Genomic DNA, 20,825 nt, shown 5'->3' with positions numbered 1-20,825 from the left:
AGAAGGTGGTCAGGAAGCCCTGGGTTTTCAATTCTGGCCTCATGCTTCCTAACTTCAAGAGCCTAAGAGATTAGGTCTTTAAAAATGGGATCAATAATGATGCCTATATAGTAGGTTCTTGTGAGGGAGAATTAAGTTATTTATATAAAGTGACCAGCATACATTTGGCACTCAATAAATATCAGTGCCTACTCCCTCTTTCCCCCTTTCCTGCTGAAAGACAGAGCTGGACCACTCTGTGGGAAGGGGACCTCCATCGAATGATGTGTCACTGTATTTTTCTCCCACTTTCCTTTGGCAAGAGATCATGAAGATGGGAGGCAATACGCACTGTTGTAACCTTTCCTACTTCATGGAAACCCTTCATCTTTCTCTTCTAGCACTGTAAAAAAATTATCAAAGTCCAGTTGATATCAAATTATCCAGTTATTCTAAAGACCATCTGGTTCAACCTAAGAATAAATGTCCTGTTGATCTCTATTGACAGTGGAAACAAATAAGGCCTCAATAAAATCTTCTCTCACATGGCCCCTTTCCAAAGTGTACAGGATGTGTGCAACACCCAAGGGGGCAGGACAAGTGAGGCTGGGGGTCAGGCTTGCCCAAGGCATTGTGATGTTTTGTTATCAAGGGAGGAGGTACTACAAAGCCTGCCAACTTCTTATCAGTTTTAAGGACAAAACTGAGGCTCCAATCCAATCCCCTCTAGTTATATTAATTCACAAGCACAGAGCCCTCCTTCCCTGCTATGATCCATTCAAGCACCCAACCATCAAAGTCACCAAGGCTTCACCTTACCTCTGCACAACCCCACTGCCAGAGAGCTTATCTGAGATGAAGCAGGGGCCAAGAACCTGGGCCCCCTTGGACAGGAGTCATCTCAGCTGCTGACACACACACACACAAGTGCTGACATTGGAAAGCACCACTACTGAATCAAAAAAGTGACTTCCCAGAGATGACAGAAGTGCCCAAGGCTTGGTTCCTGGAACACCACTGGTTTGGTTCAGAACCCTGAAGCCTTCCGTGCCTCAATTTCCTAGCATGTGGGGAGGGTAATGATAACAAAAGAAAACTGCTACCTACTGCCCAACCTGTCATCACTCTACGTGTGAATGACTTGACCAACTTTGAAACGCTGTGAAAATTAATTAGTATTTACTGTGCATTCTGAGATGAAAGGTGCCCAAATGAGGCAGAGCTGAGGGAAGTTGCAGGGTGTTAGCTGGGATGCAATGAAGATTTGACAGGCTGTTCCTTCAGCTTGCAAATTGAACTTTGATTTTTGTCAAGGTAAACAATTTTAGATCATTATTTTATTTTTTTCCTTTGTAAAATGCTTTCACCTCCCCGCTTCCAGTTTGAGGCATGAACAGTTGTGTTGGAATACAAAACCTACTCCTCCCAGTTGAACTGCTCAGGACTGCAATTTTTAAAAAACAGTGACTATCTTTTAGATTTTTCTTAATTCCAGGTCAACTAAGGAGATCTAGCTTCTTTTTTTCTTTTCTTCTCTTTTTAACAAAAATAAGTAAAAAATCTGTCAGATTGAGAGTCTATGAGATTGTCTTCAGCTTTTGCCCTAAAAGTTGTCTTTCCCTCCAGTTACGTCTTCAAATGAGATTCATTTCAGACTCATTTTGGAAATGTAGACATTTATTTGCTCCCAGGAAAGTTAGTCTTTGCCTTTCCACTCAAACTTCAAGAGCATAAAAGAAAAGATTGCAATGCTCATTTGCAATCCACTATGCCTGACCTCTGATGTAAGAGATGCAAAGCAGGCTAGAGTGGGCCTTGGCTTCTGTGCTGAGAAGAGCAGCGTGAAGAGGAGGAAGTGGGAAGAGGCTCTGTGGCTGTGGTGGAGACTCTGTCAGCAAAGTCAGCACCTACAGACTGAAGAAGGCAGCCAACGAGCATGTGTCTAGCACTCCACAGTGAAACTGCCCTATCAGTCAATACCAGGGGCTGGCCAGCCAAGTTTTTGCATGCTGTCTGCGCTCCTAAGCACCCTCAGTGACACAGACATCCTTTGAAGTCAGGCGGCTGCTTCTTGTAGGACTAACACCTCTGCCTCATTCTCCCCTCCTCATGTTCCCCTTCACTGCCGTGCTTTCATCCACATTCTTCTTGGCGGGCCCTGTTACATACAAGTTTTACTTGAATTCAATCCCCAGTGGCCAGGATGTGCACACTTTAGTTTATACCCTTAAAAACAAAACCAAAGTGAAAATAAAATCATCATCTAAATAAACAAAATTGAGTCCCCACTCCTAACATAGTTTTGATTTTTGTTTTGTTTACAATGTTAAGGTTTCTACCCACTTCCCATCTTGCTTTGTTATCTGCCTTTTTAGTGCCTTTTTCATTCTTCCTCGTTTGGGGCTAGCTCATTGACAACCATCCCAAACAATGCCTGGGTGGTGAAGTCCCTCTCTTATAAATTCATCCTCAAAACAATTATTTAGTTAAAACAGTCTTGGGCCCTCTATCAGGAGGGATCAGCAATGTGCTTTGAAGGATCCAGGCCTATCATCTCTCTGAACATATCTAGGACCATGTTTACATCTATTTCTGTAGCAGTCAGACTTGTCCGACTCTCTGATTCCCATACTGTTAAGATTGTTTTGGGCTGAGATGAAGACTGGCTGCCAGAAATTCAAGTAGAAGTTCAATATTCCATTGAACCTCAGAGAGAAGACTGTCATGGATTTTTACCTGCCAATAACCAGAAACCACAGGACTGAAGTCATTTCCGAGATTCAGGATTTGCTGAGTGGTCCTTATAACTAAAGCCAATAGAAAAAGGCGGCACCCCAAACCAGCCTATCGTGTTTTGTTTTGTTTTGTTTGAGAAAGAAACCAAAGCTTTGGTAAAGGACAGGGACAGTGTTGTTGGGTCCCCAGGGCCTAATGGTCTCAAAAAATATTTACTGAGGTCATTTGATTCCTCTGAGGTGTAATCATACATGATTTTCCAAACATTTCAGTCTTGAACTGTGCTTAGAGGGTAAATCTGTGTCTTAGATGACAACCAGGTAGGTAATGGATTATGGGCAGACTAAATCATTAATTTTACAAAATGTGGTAAAGAGGAGAGGAGCAACTGGAGGCTGAGCCTCCCACCTCCCACATGCTTAGAAGTAATTGATTAGTCCACTGAATATTTGTTGAAGATGTTTCTCTCTAAAAAGTTGTAGGGGAAAAAAGGAGGATACAAAGTGGTCACCAAGAAGGCGAGAAACCCAATGCTTTTATAGGCAAAACTCGTGGCAAAAAGAGAGAAAAAAACTGGGCAATGGGATTGGCCTGTGTCTCAGAGGTCATGTCAGCAGTCCCCAGGTCACAGCTTTCGCTTGCTCAGAATGCAGATGGCTCAAGGCAACGCAGCTGGGGGCAGCAGGGCTTCAGCTACAAAAGCTGGCTGGTGAGAGAAAATCAAAATAATCCCCATTAAGTTCCCATTATCTTAAAAATTAGAAACCCTAATAAGAGGCTTCCAGAGGAAGCAAAGCTGTGGGAGGGCACCTCTGATGGATGCTGTCCTCTGTGAGGATGTCACTGTCACCATGGGAGAGCTGAGTGCCTGAGTGCAGCAGAACAGTCTCCCTGGAGGCAGCCAAGATTGATTAGGCACCCCAGGACGTGGAGGCCATGAGGAAGGGAGAGAGGCAGCTTGGAAGCAAAGCTAGCACCCTGAGGAGACCCTTGGCCTGCCGGGTGATTATCTTGAGCCCTGCATTGTGTCAATTGTTCCTCAGATACTATGAACAGATTTAACTTTGAAGGCCCAGTTTCTTTTAAGGGTGCTTCTTAAAAGCAGGTAAAATGCTCTGTGAGGTCTCCCTCACCTCTGTTTCTCAAACTGTGTTCTCATTGTATGAAAAGAAGGTAGCTGGGAATGCTTATTTGCCTGACAATGAGCAACCGTGGAACCACTCCTCTCACAGACGTGGCAAATAGCTTCCAGTGTTTTCTGTCCAAACACACATCTCCACACCAGCTCTGCATCACATCTTGGCTCTGCACAGCCCAGGAGGAGCACGTCATCTCGTGGCACTGAGCCAAGAGCGTGCCCAGCCGCACTTAGCACCATACAGAGAGTCTTTGCTCCAGGGCCTCCAAGCCTCCCTCCACCGCTCTTCTACTGGGGCAGAGAAGGAGATTTCAGGCGGCCAGTCACAGTGCTGTTATTATTACCCTGATGTGTAGTAAATCTGCGTGGTGCAATAAATTAAGGCAAGCCTCTGTTGTCACTTTACAGGCTGCCAATAGTTTTATTGTAACAGTTCGAAGATGTGAGTTTTCCTTTTTAGGCAGAGCAGAAGCTGTGAAAGTTGAAGAGAGAACAAAAGGATACTTGAATGTAGTTTGCTAGACAGGTTTTGTTCTTGAGCCCCCTCATCAGGACATCCAACATTTACCATTTTTGTTCTTAATGGTGTTAGGAAGTTTGAGGCCTGACAATGCCCACAAGAATTCACTTGAATTCATTTTCATATCATGTATCCATAGTCTGTGGAGCTGGCCTAACAAGACTTGAGTGTTTTCTTTTTGGTGGTAAACCTGAGCTGATTGCAAGATCACAAATTGGTACTAGAACTCACTAAAGTCAGTAATGAGCATTAGTGAGTTAGTGCACAGGCTGGAATTGTGATAATCTGTTCCTTTTGGCAATTACAACTCAGGGGGATAGACAGGAACAGTGAGAAACCCTACAACTCCCAGCAGGATGATTCTGTACAATCCATTTCAGATGTCTGTCCAGAGGTACTCTTGCCCTGGCTTTTCTTCCTTACACCATGTACCTCAGTTCTTCAGGAGGCAAAGGAAGGGCTTGAGAAATGCTTCCTCTCTACTCTTTGCCAAGTTCAAAGCCTAAACAAAGCCTTCAATCACATCCGCAGCATATCTGATACTTAATGAATTTGTTTTGCCAAGAGTCCAGGTAGGAAATTCTATTTCTAATCTCTGTTGTAGAATTCAGCCCTTACTCTTTTTTAACTCAAATGTTAGTCATTCAAGATTTCTTAACCATTGTCTTGCCAATGGATTTCAGCCCCAGGCAAGTTCACTATGTATTCAGTGTGACCAAAGAAATGACAGTACAACGTTCTTGGGGTGAAAGGGTTATACCCAACTTTATTTCCACTGTGGCAGGTCAATCACTAAAATCTCGTTCACTCAGAGCGAGTCTGCATGCAGCAAGTCCATTTTGGCTCTGGGCCTTTCTACCCACACAGCCATCCTCTGGGCCTCTGTCCTCGGTGCTGCCACCACTCCAGACTCTGCTCTGCTCTCCTACAGCCTTGCAGCCATGCCACCATGTCACCCAGAACACTGGGTAGAGCTCTTTATATAGAGTCAATAAGGACGCATTGCCCACACATGTGTAGTGAGCTAGCCAACCAGGGCCAGGTGAGAATCCTGGCCACAGGAACCTTCATTTTATCCACAGCTGTGTAGTTCCAGAACATCTCTTTTATCTTTTTCTGTCTCACCAGTGTCTGCTTTATGTGTAATTGTATCCCCTGAACACTTATTAAGCTGTTGAGCACATAGCTGATACTCAATATATAAATATTGATTAACTGACTTTCAAATAGTTGTCTAGCCCATTCTACAACTAGCAGCTCTACTCCATTTACCATCATCCTTGTATTGCCCTGCAAAACTATGCATTCCTTACGACCTTCCAGCCCAAAGCAACTGACTGCCTTGGCAATCCCCTTGGCAGGTCCTAATACTCATTCCTTCACTCTTCCTTAGATAATACTACACTCTTCTGCTTGAGTCTATTTATTAGCAGCAAACTCTAGGACAGGAAATTTCATTTTCTGAGTTTAAGTATGAATTCTATTTTTCTTTCCTATGTTTTTCCCCTAATACATTCTACCTCTGGTTAATCTGTAACAAGCCTAATCAGTACAAACTTTGAGAAAGCTGAGGTCATAATTTCTGGATCTGGTTTGAATTTGCGATTTGCTCCCTCAGCACAAAATTAATATTGTAAATTTGCTGGAAGTGTGTTTTCTACTTTCTGGTCGCAAACTATATCTTTTTTACACAAAAAGTTTGGTATCTGGTTCAACTAGTTATCAAAATGAAAAGGAAATTTTTACTCCTTTTTTGGCCTTTCCCTTATATCACCACTTGCCCCTCCCCACCTCCCCCGCCTAGTACCTTCCCTTCACACACACACACACACACACACACACACACACACACACACACACAGAGTCACTGGAGATGGGAAAGATGAAGTCGTTGCTTGAATTCCACTTATGTTGTATCATTGTTTGGAAGCTATTGGTTCTTATCCAGATTCAGGCACGGAGAGCAAGGAGTTACTGTTTTAGCTCAGCCTTATAAAGTAGCACAAACCCCAGGCTTTCATCCTTCTGTAGGGCTGCTCTAATATAAGGTCTTCTATGAATAAACAGATTCATACTTAAATTGAGCATGTATTTTCTTTCCAGTACTGTATTGTCCATTATATTATCTCAGTTAACTTAATTCTTGCCCTTTGAGGTAGTATTGATGTTTGCATTTTATAAATCAGGAAGCAAATGCTCAAAAGTATTAGGTGACTTGTGCTGAGTGGTAGAACCAGATTTTTGAATTCCAGATCTACTGTTCTTTACATTTCACTACATTTCCTCTTTGATTTGTAACTTTGTGCCAATAGAATCCTGTATGCAAGAACTAGAATTCTATGTACAAGGTGGTCGCTCTAACCTACAGAGCAAAGAAATCACATTACCACAAATAAAACTAACAAAATGCCATGCTTGAGCTGGCATTAGCTACTGAGTTTCATTTAATAAATACTCAAGTAATACTTTACTGAAGTTTACCCAAATTTCTCAGTGGAAATTTGAAACTTAGGATGTCTCCAAGACTGGGTCCAGATGTTTGGCATCAAGGGAAGGAATAGGAAGCCTGATGATACTCTAAAATGTTGGTTGTGTGTTCCTTCATGCCATAGATAGTGGTTCTAAAAGTTTTGTTAATTTCACTGTTTTAAACAAAATTGAAAATACCATAAAAATAGGGGGAAAAAATAATTTCTCCACCTAGATTGTTTTTAAAGGTGCTTGGATGCATAACATCAATTAAAAAAATTTTTTTTTAGTAAATAGCCATTTATCTTTCCTAGTAAATGTAGCTAATATTTTTTCAGCCTTTTTGATGTTAGTTACCATTATATATATATATATATTTTAAATTTTTTATTAAGGTATGATTGATATACTCTTATGAAGGTATCACATGAAAAAACAATGTGGTTACTACATTTACCCATATTATCAAGTCCCCCCCATTTCCCAATGCAGTCACTGTCCATCAGTGTAGCAAGATGCCACAGATCCACTATGTGCCTTCTCTGTGATACACTGTTCTCCTTGTGATCCCCCACACCATGTGTACTAAACATAGTACCCCTCAATCCCCTTCTCCCTCCCTCCCATACCCCTCCCCTTTGCTAACCACTAGTTCCTTCTTGGAGTCTCTGAGTCTGCTGCTATTTTGTTCCTTCAGTTTTGCTTCATTGTTATACTCCACAAATAAGGGAAATCATTTGGGATTTGTCTTTCTCCACCTGGCTTATTTCACTGAGCATAATGTCCTCCAGCTCCATCCATGTTGTTGCAAATGGTAAGATTTGTTTCTTTCTTATGGCCGAATAGTATTCCATTGTGTATATGTACCACCTCTTCTTTATCCATTCATTTACTGATGGACACTTAGGTTGCTTCCATATCTTGGCTATTGTAAATAGTGCTGCAGTAAACATAGGGGTGCATATGTCTTTTTGAATCTGAGAACTTGTATTGTTTGGGTAAATTCCAAGGAGTGGAATTCCCTGGTCAAATGGTATTTCTATTCTTAGTTTTTTGAGGAACCTCCATATTGCTTTCCACGATGGTTGAACTAGCTTACATTCCCACCAGCAGTATAGGAGGGTTCCCCTTTTTCTGCATCCTCACCAGCATTTGTTGTTCTTAATCTTTTGTATGGTGGCCATCCTTACTGGTGTGAGGTGATATCTCATTGTGGTTTTAATTTGCATTTCCCTGATGATTAGTGATGTGGAGCATCTTTTCATGCGTCTGTTGGCCATCTGAATTTCTTCTTTGGAGAACTGTCTGTTCATATCCTCTGCCCATTTGTTAATCGGGTTATTTGCTTTTTGGGTGTTGAGGCGTGTGAGTTCTTTATATAATTTGGATGTTAACCCCTTGCTGGATATGTCATTTACAAATATACTCTCCCATCCTGTAGGATGCCTTTTTTTTTGTTGATGATGTCCTTACCATTATATTTTTTTATGTGTTATTTAATCTTCACAACTCTCTGATGTTATGCTCTCCTCATTTTAAACACAGAAAAATTGAGGCTTGGAAAGGTAGGTAATGTGTCCAAGGTCACACAGCTGGTAAGTGGCAGGGTCAGAATTTGAACTTACACAGTATGATTCTGGAGTCTACATGTTTCACCACACTTAGAGTTGCCTGATAAAATACAGGACACCCAGTTAAACCTAAATTTCAGATAAACAAACCCCAAATATTGCATGGAGCATATTTAAACTAAAAACATATTTGTTGTTTGTCTAAAATTCAAATTTAGCTGTACATCTTGTACTTCAATTTGCAAAATGTAGCAACCCAAGCGACCCTATATTATCTTTTATAAATTCATATGCCTCTATATATTCAGGTTGCTTCTTTTGAGGTTTACATATGCTCGAGTTTGTCACAGAATAAATGATGTTAATTCATATCCACAAAGCTAGGGCAAGCCCTCTTGGATTCCTTTTCCCTCTATTTATTGAAGGCTGGGTTGGTCTGGGGACAGTTTTCTTGGTAGCAGAGTGCAAGCTTTTCTCTTCTGATGAGAAAGAATTTCACTTCCTGTTGGCATATTCTGGCCTTCCTCCTACATTGGGCTTTCTCTTCAATGGTCAGCAGTGTCCTGCCTGGTGCTCATCCTTATCCAACTTCCTTGTTGCAGAAATCCTTGATTCTTTCTTGGAGTTGCGCAGCTGCTTGCTTGAGTAACCGCTTTCTTACAGATGACAATGTTTGCAGAAGGAAATGAAAAAGAATAAGCTGGCTACAGCTTAGCAGAAAGGGACCCTGCATATAAAGTCTGTCATATAAAACATATAAATAGGCAACATACACAGCACTGACCAAACAACTCTTAATTACCTGTGCATTCTCCACTCTATTGCACTTCCTGCAATGCACAGCATGCAACCACCAACCGGCCTTCTTTCACCACCCATATAATCTGAGCTGAAGAAATAGTAACTTCTTTTAATTGCTACCTCAAAGACAAAAGTGTTGTAGCCCAGATCACAATGCATTAAAAAATAAATATAAAGGGACTTTGGAATTAGCTGGTCTTTATTATCTTTTCATAATGTGAATAATTGAAAAGTGACTATGTATTTACAAGACTGCATAGTAGAATTGTCTCTGTAGTCAAAATTTTGAAAAATTTCAATCCACTTGAATTTTTATGGATCCCCCCCCCAGTGATAAACAATATTTATCATTATGCATAAAAACAACATTTTGTCATTATATGCTAGGCTCTATGAAAAGCACTTTATATGCCTGATCTGACTGCTTAATTTTTGCCAAACTCCATGAAATTTTGTACTTGTATTAGTACTATGTCCAAGATAAGAACACTGGCTGCAAGAAATTGAGCAATTTGTCCAAGGTTACATAATTAGTAAATGGCAAAACCTTCATTTAAACCTATATAGACTCACTCCAGAGACCATATGCCTAATTACTGGGCAACAATACCCCCATAGCATAAGATAGGTAGATATAGCTTCTGTGGTGAAAAAGCAGGTTTAGTTTTTTGGTTTTTTTTGTTTTTATTTCAAATTTTTTGTTGACTCTTTCACTCCAAAAGCATGAAGTATTCTCTTTCTGAGAAAGAGAATATCCAGGAGGAGAAGAGGTTGGGTGGCAAATAGTCAAAATTGTTAAGATTAAATTAGATGATTTATTAAATTTATCTTTAATAAATAATTAAATTAAATTAAATTAATAGCAAGACTGAGTCATGAAGAAACAGAAAATCTGAACAGACCAATTACCAGTAAGGAGATTGAATCAGTAATCAAAAACTGCCCCCAAAACAAAATTCCAGGACCAGACAGAGTCCTGGTGAATTCTACCAACATTCTAGAAGAATTAATACCAGTCCTTCTCAAACTCTTCCAAAAAATAGGAGGGAACTCTTCCAAGTCATTGTATGAGGTCAATATTACCCTGATACCAAAATCAGAAAAGGACACCAAAAAAAAAAGAAAATTGCAGCCTAATGTCCTTGCTGAACATAGATGCTAATATTCTCAACAAAATATTAGCAAATTGAGATCAAGTAAGATTCATTCCATGGACGTGAGGCTGGAATTCAACATCCATGTATCAGTCAATGTGATATACCACATTAACAAAATGAAAGATAAAAATCATACGATCATCTCAACAGATGTAGAAAAGCATTTGACAAAATTCAACATCCATTTATGATAAAAACTTTCAACAAAGTGGTTATAGAGGGAACATACCTCAATATAATAAAGGGCATTTCTGACAAGCCCACAGCTAACATTATACTCAATAGTGAAAATCTGAAAGCTTCTTTGCTAAGATCAGGAGCAAGAAAAGGACACCCACTCCACCGCTTTTATTCAACATTATACTGGAATCCCTAGCCATAGCAATCAGACAAGAAAAAGCAATAAAAGGCATCCAAATTGGGAAGGAGAGATAAACTGTCTTTATTTGCAGATGACATATTAACACCATAATAAGATAGCTAGGAATGAATTTAACTAAGGAAGTGAAAGACCTATATACTGAAAAATACAAAACATTAAGGAAAGAAATCAAAGAAGACACAAACAAATGGAAAGATATTTCAGGCACATGGACTGGAAGAATTAATATTGTTAAAATGTCCATACTACCCAAAGCAAACTACAGATTAAATACAATCCCTATCAAAAATTCCAATGGCATTTTTCACAGAAATAGAAAAAACAATCCTAAGATTTGTGTGGAGACTCTGAATAGGCAATGTAATCTTGAGAAAGGAGTACAAAGCTGGAGGCATCATGCTCCTTGACTTCAAACTCTATTACAAAGTTATAGCAATTAAAACAGTCTATTATTGGCATAAAAACAGACACCTAGAGAAGTGGAACAGAACAGAGAGCCCAGAATCTAATGCACGCATATATGGTCAATTAATTTACAACAAAGAAGCCAAGAATATGCAGTGGGAAAAGGACAATCTCTTTATTAATGAATGGTGTTGGGAAAACTGGACAGCCACATGCAAAAAAATGATACTGGAGCATTATCTTACATCAAATGCAAAATTAACACAAAATGGATTAAAAACTTGAACATAAAACCTGAAACCATAAAACTAGAAGAAAACATAGATGGCTTTCCTGGTATAGATCTTGGTAACAACTTTTAAAATCTGGCACCAAATGTGAGGGCAACAAAAGCAAAATTAAACAAATGGGACTATACCAAATGAAAAAGCTTCTGGACAGCAAAGGAAACCATCAACATAATAAAAAGGTAACCTCTGAATGGGAGAAAATATTTGCAAATCATATTCCTGGTAAGGAGTTAATATCTAAAATACATAAAGAACTCAAACAATATAAGAGCAACAAAACAAATAATCAGATTAAAAAGTGGACAGATCTGAACATTTTTCCAACAACATACAGATGGACAATAGGTATATGAAAAGATGTTCAAATTCATTCATTGTCAGAGAAATTTAGGCAAAACTACAGTGAGATATCACCTTACACATGTTAGAAAGGTGTTATCAGAAAGACAAGAAATAACAAGTGTTGACAAGAATGTGGAGAAAAGGGAACCTTTGTACACTGTTGGTGGGAATGTAAATTGGAGTAACCACTATGGAGAACAGTGTGGAGGGTCCTTAAAAAATTAAAAATAGAACTATGATAAGACCCAGTAATTCCACTTCTGGATATTTATCCAAAAAAAACAAAAACACTAACTTCAAAACATATCTGCACCCCTATGTTTATTGTAACACTATTTATAATAGCCAAGATATGGAAACAACCTAAATGTCCATCAAAGGATGAGTGGATAAAGAAAATGTGGTACACACACACACATACACACTGGGATATTATTCATCCATAAAAAGGAATGAAACCTTGTCATTTGCAACAACATGGATGGGCCTTGAGGGCATCATGATAAGTGAAGTAAGTCAGACAGGGAAAGACAAGTATCAAATAATCTCATATATGGAATCTAAACAAGCAAACAAAACTAAGCACATAGATACAGAGATCAGACTGGTAATTGCCAGAGGCAGGGAATGGGGAGGGGTGGGAGAAATGGGTGAAGGGGGTTAAAAGGTTAAAAAAAATTAGACGTTATGTGACTAGTACACAGCTCATACCACAAGTGACTCACCACACGAACTGGACAACACTTGTCCTGGTCTATGCCCTGCTCTACTAGACAAGTCTACTGATCACTACTTTTATGTCACAGAAGTGTCAAATTGCCACAGAAGAACCTAATGCTTACTCTCACTTTTTGTACTTTCTTAAGGTCAATTGGTGCTGCGGACTGAATGCTTGTGTCCCCCCAGAATTCATGTATTGAAATCCTAACTCCCAAAGATAATGGTACTAGGAGATGGGGACTAGGAAGTGCTTAGGACAGGAGGAGGGAGCCTTCATGAATGAGACTGGTGCCCTAGTAAAAGAGACTCCAGAGAGATCCCTAGCCCCTTCCACCAGGTGAGGAGTCAGCAGGAAGATACCACTATGACCCAGAAAGTAGGCCCTAACCAGAACATGACCATGCTGACAATTTGGTCTCAGACTTTAAGCTCCTAGAACTGTTGAGAATTGTTGTTTATTAGCAACACAGTCTGTGGTATTTTGTTATAGCAGCCCAAACAGACTAAACAATTGGTAATAAACAATTCATTGATGGCACCAGTCTGAACCACACTTTGAATAGCACTAATATAGAAAAGTTCAGCTTAGCAGGTAATTAGTTAAAATATACAAATATGCTAATGAATTAGATGGTTGACTTATATTCTTTCTCTGTCTCTCCACAACACACACACACACACACACTCCTGAAATATTTATTGAGAACCTACTATATGCCTGGTACTTTTCTAGGCTCTGGGAATATAGTAATGAAGAAACCAATCAATTCCCTGTTCTCAAGAAATTTATATACTAATTCAACCAATGGTTTGATTTGGTACCCTAAAATCTGGGTTCCAGTTTGAGATCTTGCCAATTAATAGCTCTGTGCTTTTGTGCAATTCAGTTAATCCCTCTGAGCAAGTTTTCCCCTCTGCAAAATGCAACTTATACCTACTTTAATGATGTTGTTGGTAAGATTAAATTAGGTATGGTAGAATCATTTGAAAGCTGTAAAATGACAGACCAATATGACAGGTCATAGTTTAGCTGTGTGTCCTTCCTGAAGACAGAGGCCATTATCTTTCTGATCTCTGTATCCTCAGCAACAAACATAAGTGGGTGGCAAGCAGTGAGCACTTGGTTAAGGTTGCTTTAATAAATGTGTGTTAGGTGAGGTATATGTATGTGAGGCATATTTTTTATGTAAAATATTATAGCTGCTCTTCAAATACTTAAAATCACTACACTAATAAAAGGATATTAGGTATTGCAGGGCATGGCATATGTAATTATACACTTGGGTTATAGGTTTCTAAGAGTCTGAGGTCTAAAAATACATTTTCTAAATGATTATTAGATGGAAGCCTCTGTTACTGATTTCTATCACAATGTGAATGTTTCTTAAAGGCCTTTTCCATAACTTGTCCCTCAGAGTAGCTATGCTGGTCCTGCCAGTTCCAAGCATACCCACACTCTCTAGGATTACACACTAGGACTGAGTTATGTAAGTACCCTAAGTCTGGGAAGCATTTGGAAATTATCAGCAAACAGTAACATGAAAAGAAATATAGTGTGTTTCTCTTCAAAAGTCTGAATCTCACTTTCTGCCTCTGATGCCACCATGGCACTTGTGAAAAAGCTTGCAGTTAAGGGGGACAAAAGAAAGAAGCAGGTTCTGCAGTTTACTCTTGACTGCACCCACCCTGTAGAAGATGGAATCATGGATGCTGCCAATTTTGGGTAGTTTCTTCAGGAGAAAAACAAAGTTAAGGAAAAGCTGGGAATCTCAGAGGACAGGTAACCAGTGACAGGAGCAAGAGCGAGAATCCTCTAATTTTGGACATGTCTTTTTCCAAAAAGTATTTGAAATATCTCACCAAGAAATATTTGAAGAAGAACCTACATGATTGGCTGCACCTAGCTGCTAACAGCAAAGAGAGTTACAAACTGCATTACTTCCAGTTTAGGATGAGCATTCAAACTCATTTATTCAGAACATTTCTCATGAGTTCTTGAATAAAACTTGGGAACAAAAAAAGAAATTTAAATCTCATATTAGGAAATTGTATGATTTTGTTTTTGTTTTAATGTTAAGTTCAGTTTATTAATTTCAATGATAAAAGCTATCAGAATACCTTCCTGAAAATTATTTTTTCCTAGAAAACAAGAAAGGCAAATCAAATTTGTCCCAGCATAGCCATAGATGCCATGGCAGTCAAGCCTCTCTGTAGGTGGGGACAGTCCATCAGTTGGTGAAGTCATGCTCTGGATCTGCAGGATTATAATCTGTATCATCTTCATCCTCCTCCAGCTCCAGTCATCCATTTTCTGGAACAAAGACTTATCTACCTCCACATTGTTTCCAGCATCCTCTAAGAGCTGGATATCAGATGTGTCAAGATTATGATCTGTTTCAAAAACTTTTCCACTTAATTTACTTTTCCTGCTCATTCTTCTGCTTTCATTTATTTATTTTTAATTTCTAAGAGATCTGCATCAGTTTAATACCATCAACTGGTCTTTCAACTTAATGAAATTCTCAGTTGTAACAGGAGTGCCATGAAATAATTGCTTTTTGGGCCTCTGCTTCTTTTTCTTTTTGTTTTCCTCAGGGTATGAAGACATTGTCTTTGAGGACTAGTGATATTACTCTTAGAGAGAGGCATGACTGTTCAGATTCCATGAAAGTGTTTAAGTCACTGCAGTGGCTAGTTGCGAAGTATCTTGTGTATTTATAAGGTACAAGATACACTGCAAGGGGCACTATCTTAATTATAATACAGTTATCTGCAAAAAGTGGTATGTTGTAACAGGAATAAAATGAATACACAAAATATAGGACAAGACAGCATATAAGTGCCACAGGTGAGGTAAAAACAGAAATCGTGGGATTTCAGAAGAGAGTCAAAGTCAGAAAAGATTTCAGGTAGGAGCTCCAATATAAGACAGGCCTTCAAGGATTTCAACAGATTTGGGGTTTGGAAGAGGGGATCAGAGGCACTGTTCCAGGGCAGAGACAATGTAGGAAAACTAGTTGGTTCCTTTGTAAAAGGTTGGTAGGAATTGCGGCAAGTAGTTTAATTTTGCTTGAGATCCAGCTCTCTGTACGTAAGAATGCAGTGCAAGGTAAGGCTAGAAAAATGAGAGGGGGACACATAACAGGGCAAATGCCAGATTAAATAGTTTGTGTCTGACTTGACAGGGAACTACTACTAATTTTTAATATATGGTGGAGTTGTGATCTGGCCACTGCTTTAGAGAGATGGTACTGGGAAGAACACCAGATGGACTGAAGGGAAAGCAACTAAGCAAAAGATCAAATAGGAGACTACAGCAAAGGTCTAGACTAGAGGTGGTCAGTACCTGACCAAGGGGAGGGGCAATGGAGCTACAGAGAAAGGGACAGATGGAAGAGATATTGTGTCGAAAGGATCTATACTGTGTGCCCAATATAGTAACTCCCAGCCATATGGGGCTATTTAAATTTAAATTAATTAAAATTGGATTTTAAAGCTGGTTCTTCAGTCATATAAGCCACCTTTCAAGTGCTTAGTAGCCACATGTGACTGATACATTGGATTATGCAGATAAAGAATATTTCCATCATGGCAGAATGTTCTGTTGAACAATGCAGTGCTACACTTTGAGGACTCAGTGGGTAAAAGGATGGGGAAGACAAATTAAAGGCAGCTGAAGTTTGGTGGTCCAGTAACTCAGAAAGGTAGTACCTTGAGCAGAAAAGGGCAATTCAGGAGGAGGAGGAAGGGTTGAGGAGGAGTTATGTCTAGTAGGAAAGATGTCTTTCAGTTTCTGTCCAATGCCGGGCAGGGTAAATTGTCTGCACAAATGTTCAGGAGTCTGCAGGGAAAGGAAAGAGCAGGTAAAGCAGAGCACCCAGTGGGCTCTCCCGAGGCTTGTAAAGGGACCCTGAAGGATCTCGTGGGCTTATCTCCTCCTGCACTCAGTCTCTCCCCAGCTTTCACAGCTCACTCAGCCTCTCCCAGACCGATGGCTCACTCAGTGCCAAGAGAGCCAGAGCCTGAGGGCTTTGCTGTTTCTTCAGCTCCATGGGCCTGCTTGCACCCTATATTCTCAGATACCTTGACTTCCTCTCTCCCAGCTGCCTTGCTCACCCTTTCCCATACTCGATTCTTGGAAAATCTCCTTGCCCCACTTATTTGATTGCTTCCTCTTGAACTATTCTTTCCCACAGGGACCACCAAACCATGGACCCCATAGCTTTTTTTTAACTTGCTTTCTCTTCCTTCCCAGCTTAAATTGCAAGATCTATCACTACAACCACTCCCTGGCATACATCCTCCCCACACACAGACTTTCTTCAGCAAAACCCAGCCTTGGTAAAATCCAACTTTCAGCCCTCAAGCAATGGCATGTGGTTAGAGAAAAACCACACAACCTTGCTGGAATGGTCTCACTTTAAGTATAGGACCAACTCTGGAGGGCCCTCAGCTTTGTCCATACTACACTTCTCCAGGAACTGTTCCACCCTTCAAGGAAATTCTTCCTCACCTCCTATCTCCTTTACTAGCCAATAGCCCCTCCCACTACTAGCTTTTTCTTGTGTGAAGGAAAGCACACAGCCCAGATCTACCTCTTCCAACCCAGTGAGGCATATACAGTACCCAGTGCACTCTGGGAAAGGTATGTGTGTGTGGTATGGTGCGTAGGACTGCTAAAAGGCACCACTCCTCCAGGTGCAGCAATTAGAAAAGGTGCCCTTCTTCCAGGTTGATGTGGCCTTACAACTTGGTTGGCAGAACTCCTGGACTTCAGCTGGATTTCAGCTCCCACCTGCCCCCTTCCACTCCTTGGTGGCCTGAGCATGCCACCACCAAATATACCACCTGACCTACCTACACTTGCACCCACAGACTTTGCCTTCTCTCCAAAAATAGGGTGAACTTACTATCCTTGTTACTATCCAAGGTCAACTCCTTCACTTCTGTGCTAGGTCCCATTGCTTCTCACCTCCCCAAGGACAATCTTTCTTTCCTCTTATCTGCTGCACCATCTCCTCACCTCTATAAAGGATCATTCCAGCATACCAACAGGAGCAAACATCTCCTCTTAAAATACCTCCCTTGGTCCCAAGTACTCCTCTGGCTACTGCTTGTTTCTCAGTTGCTTTTTACAGGAAAACTCAAGAACTGTTTAGACTTTCTATAAACACTCTCTTCCTCACCTCCCAATCTCGTTAACACATCCTTATCATATTTTCTCCCCTGACTCCACTGCAACTACTTTTGTCAAGACTTCAGCAACCTTCATCAGGCCAAATCTGGTATTCAAACTCTCAGTATTCAATTCACTTATTTCAGCAGTATTTGGTCACTCCTACCTTTCTAAAATAATTCTCTTTTCTTCCAATACCCCACCCTCTCTTGGTGTTCCTTCTACCAGACTGTTAGCTCCTTGTTTTCTATTAGTCTCTAAGTGTTACAGCTCCTTAGTCCTTTCCTCCAGGTATTCTCCCTCCCTAAGTAATTCTATGTATATCGAAGGCTTAAAAAGTTTCTATGTGCTGGGAATCCCAAATTTATATCTTTAGACTCATATACCCAATGGTTTACTTAACATCTCCACTTGATGTATGTAACACATACAAAACAGAACTCCTGATTTCCCTAACCCCAAATGTTTTTGAGTCTTTCCCCATCTCATTAAATGGTACCACCATTAACCAATCCTTCAGGCCCTGAAGCTAAGAATCATCCATGATCTTTTGGCTCCTTCACACACTCTTGGTCAAATCCATTCCGATTAAAAATGTATCCAAATAGCTCTCCTCTGTATGTATCTCACCCCTTCTCTGATGCCATCTTATTCCAAGCTACCACAAACAGCCCCTAACTTACTGGTCTTCCTGGGACATCTATGCTACCCTACTGTGTATTTCACACGTATTAGTAAGAATAACTTTTAAAAGTGTGAATCGCTTTTACTCACCCTCCCATGGCTTTCTATTGCTATTATAACTGCTCATAGGATCAGGCAACTTCCCACCTCTCTGCCCAACTGCTGCTGCTCTCTGGCCATCTGACTATTCAACCATACTTATTTTCTGTTCCTGCAACAAGCCAGGCGTATTCCCACCTTTGAGCTCGTGGCTGATTTTCTTTCAGGTTGGAAAGGCTGCCCTCCTCCCCAGGTATTTGCTACGCTCATTCCTTTGTAGCATATGTGTAGGCACTCGCAGGCAATATCTGACTGGCTATAAAGTTATCCTATTCCCGGCTCTATTTTTTCTCACACTTCACATTACCTGAAATTTCGGTTTACTTGTCTGTGTTCTCTCCCACCCCGTAAGAATACAAACTCCACGAGGGCTTTTCCTTGCATATGGCTTTATCCCCTGTGCCTAGTACAGTGCTTCGCATCTACTAGGTGCTCAATTAGTACGTGTCGAATGGTCTCATTCCCTCCAAAATTCTGTTCTCCCTGAATCTTCGGACGCTTCCTCCTTTCACTTCCTGCCTTACACACCTTCCTCCGTCCTCCGCAAAGCCGCAACCCCCAACTCTCCTCTACCGTTCTTAGCTCTCCCACCCTCTCCTCCGCCGTTGCTTTAAACCGACTCCCGCACGCCGGGGGGAAGGCGGGGCCGAAACCTCGCTGGCGCTGACCCGGAGGGGCGGGGCCTGCGTGCTGCGTGCGTGCGCGTTCTGGAGGCGCCGCTGCCGCTGCTCCCGAGGCCGTCGCCGCTTTCGAGGCCGTTGCCGCCGCCACCGCCGCGCAGAGCCGGAGCAGTAGCCACGGCTGAGAGGAGGGAGGCGGAGGAGGAGGAGGCGGAGGAGGCGCCGGACCCGGGGGGTGAGTGAGGGGCGGGAGCGAGCCCGCCCCAGGGAGAGCGGGGGGCGCGGGTCTGCCGCGCCGGGGTTGAGGCGGCTCAAGTCGCCGGTCAGTACCCTGGCTCCCCCTTCCTCCTCCGCGTTCCCGGTGTCCGGGGCGGCGGCCTGGGGGCCTGGCCGGCGGGAGGGGCCAGGGCTCGGGGAGGCCCGCCGCCGCCTCCAGGGCCGGAGCCAACCACGCCCGCGGACCGAGCCGGTCGACTGTGGCTGGGCCTGCGGGAGACGGACGGGAGGGGCCCGGGCCGGCTGTGGGAGAGAAAGAGGACATTGTGTCCCCCACCCTCCAACTCCCGGAGGTGCCATGGCACAAGCCCATTTCCCTCGCCATCTCCCTGGACACAGTGCCCTCGGCCCTCAGTGCCTGAGTGGTATAAATTGGACGTCGCTGCCGTTTTCCTCTTGCTTGTCCCCAGGCTAGGGTCAGATTTTCAAATCCAGCCCTCCCTTTGGGGGGCACGCGAAGAGGGGGTTGGAGGGTTGGGTGAATTTCTGACCTCCCTCCTCTGCTAGAGAGGTGAGGATAGACGGAGGGTTGCCCTGTCTGTGTGCACTTCTGTCAGGGTTCAGGGTTTCCTTTTTCTTCCTTTATTACCTCTAGTGTATAGGGCTGACATCTCTACAATCCACTGCACCTCTCAGCCCCTTTCCCGCCCTCCTTCCCCGTGTGTTCCTTACCATGCCAATGTGTTCGCTTTTCCGGCGTTGCTTTTCTTGCGTTCTCTTCTTCCTTGAATTTTGTTAGGGAAGAGGTCATCGTGTGATTCTTCCTTCAAATGGGGCTGGGAGGAGTGTCGCCTGCCCCCTCACTCAGGAAGTTAAGGACAGTGTCTTCAGCTGAATTGTGTAATTCACTGCTATGGGGAGAAGATGAGAGGAAGACATCTGTACCTAAAAAATGGTATCTCCCAGGGCTAAGAACCAGAGTTTAGGGGACCTTTTGACCGCGTTGAAAAAGAACTAGTGTTGAGGAGTTATGTATTCCTTTTTGAGAGGGAAGATAGTTTTGTCACTGCTTTGGAGAGAGAAGGGTGTAAGAAATGAAAGGCAATAACAGGGCAGGAGGTTAATGGGCCATAGCCTTACCGGTGGCCACAGTTTTCTGCCTCCTGGGTGTGGGATGATGATTCTTCTGTTTTTATTACAGTTAAAGTATCAGCTCTTAGTTTTAACATGGGGCTCCTACCTTCACAAGCATGCTGAATGTCAGTCTCAGAAGGGATGCTGCCGGAAACAGGATTTGGAAACTTTCTTTGGGTTTCCTGTCAGTGTGTGGGGGTGGGCATGCGTATTGTAATTTTTCTTTTCTTTTGATGTAATTGATATCTGCGATTATTTTGACATTATAAGCACTAAAGCTGGCTGTGGGCTTCTTTACTACGATTTCCTTTAACGCTTTCTGTTTTGAAATTAAATTTGTGTTGGTTGAAATTCTTAGTCTGGGGTTTCAGTGAATCTTATTTCTT

General features: G+C 41.8%; 1 protein-coding gene and 1 long non-coding RNA gene across 6 annotated transcripts in view; one reads left to right on the top strand and one right to left on the bottom strand.

Moving 5' to 3' along the window:
• Positions 1 to 1,345: 1,345 nt before the first annotated feature.
• Positions 1,346 to 20,822, bottom strand: LOC118970046 (uncharacterized). Its single transcript, XR_005057845.2, has 4 exons — positions 20,446 to 20,822; positions 20,038 to 20,216; positions 2,716 to 3,421; positions 1,346 to 2,205 (listed from the first exon to the last, which is right to left on the bottom strand). It is a non-coding gene; the product is annotated as an uncharacterized lncRNA (long non-coding RNA).
• The window catches only part of RAP1A (RAP1A, member of RAS oncogene family), a 75,939-nt gene continuing 74,281 nt past the window's right edge, over positions 19,168 to 20,825 (top strand). For 4 of the 5 annotated variants that reach the window (XM_037005378.2, XM_037005376.2, XM_037005377.2 and 1 more), the window contains exon 1: positions 19,175 to 19,324. The gene's annotated coding sequence lies outside the window, so the exon portion shown is untranslated. Of the gene's footprint in view, positions 19,325 to 20,825 lie in introns of all 5 variants that reach the window. The other variant, XM_037005379.2, reaches the window with a different exon arrangement.

Source organism: Manis javanica, chromosome 4 (assembly GCF_040802235.1).
Source record: "Manis javanica isolate MJ-LG chromosome 4, MJ_LKY, whole genome shotgun sequence".
NCBI lineage: Eukaryota > Metazoa > Chordata > Mammalia > Pholidota > Manidae > Manis > Manis javanica.
The sequence above is the reverse complement of the archived record's forward strand: the minus strand, read 5'-3'. Positions and strand labels throughout refer to the sequence as shown.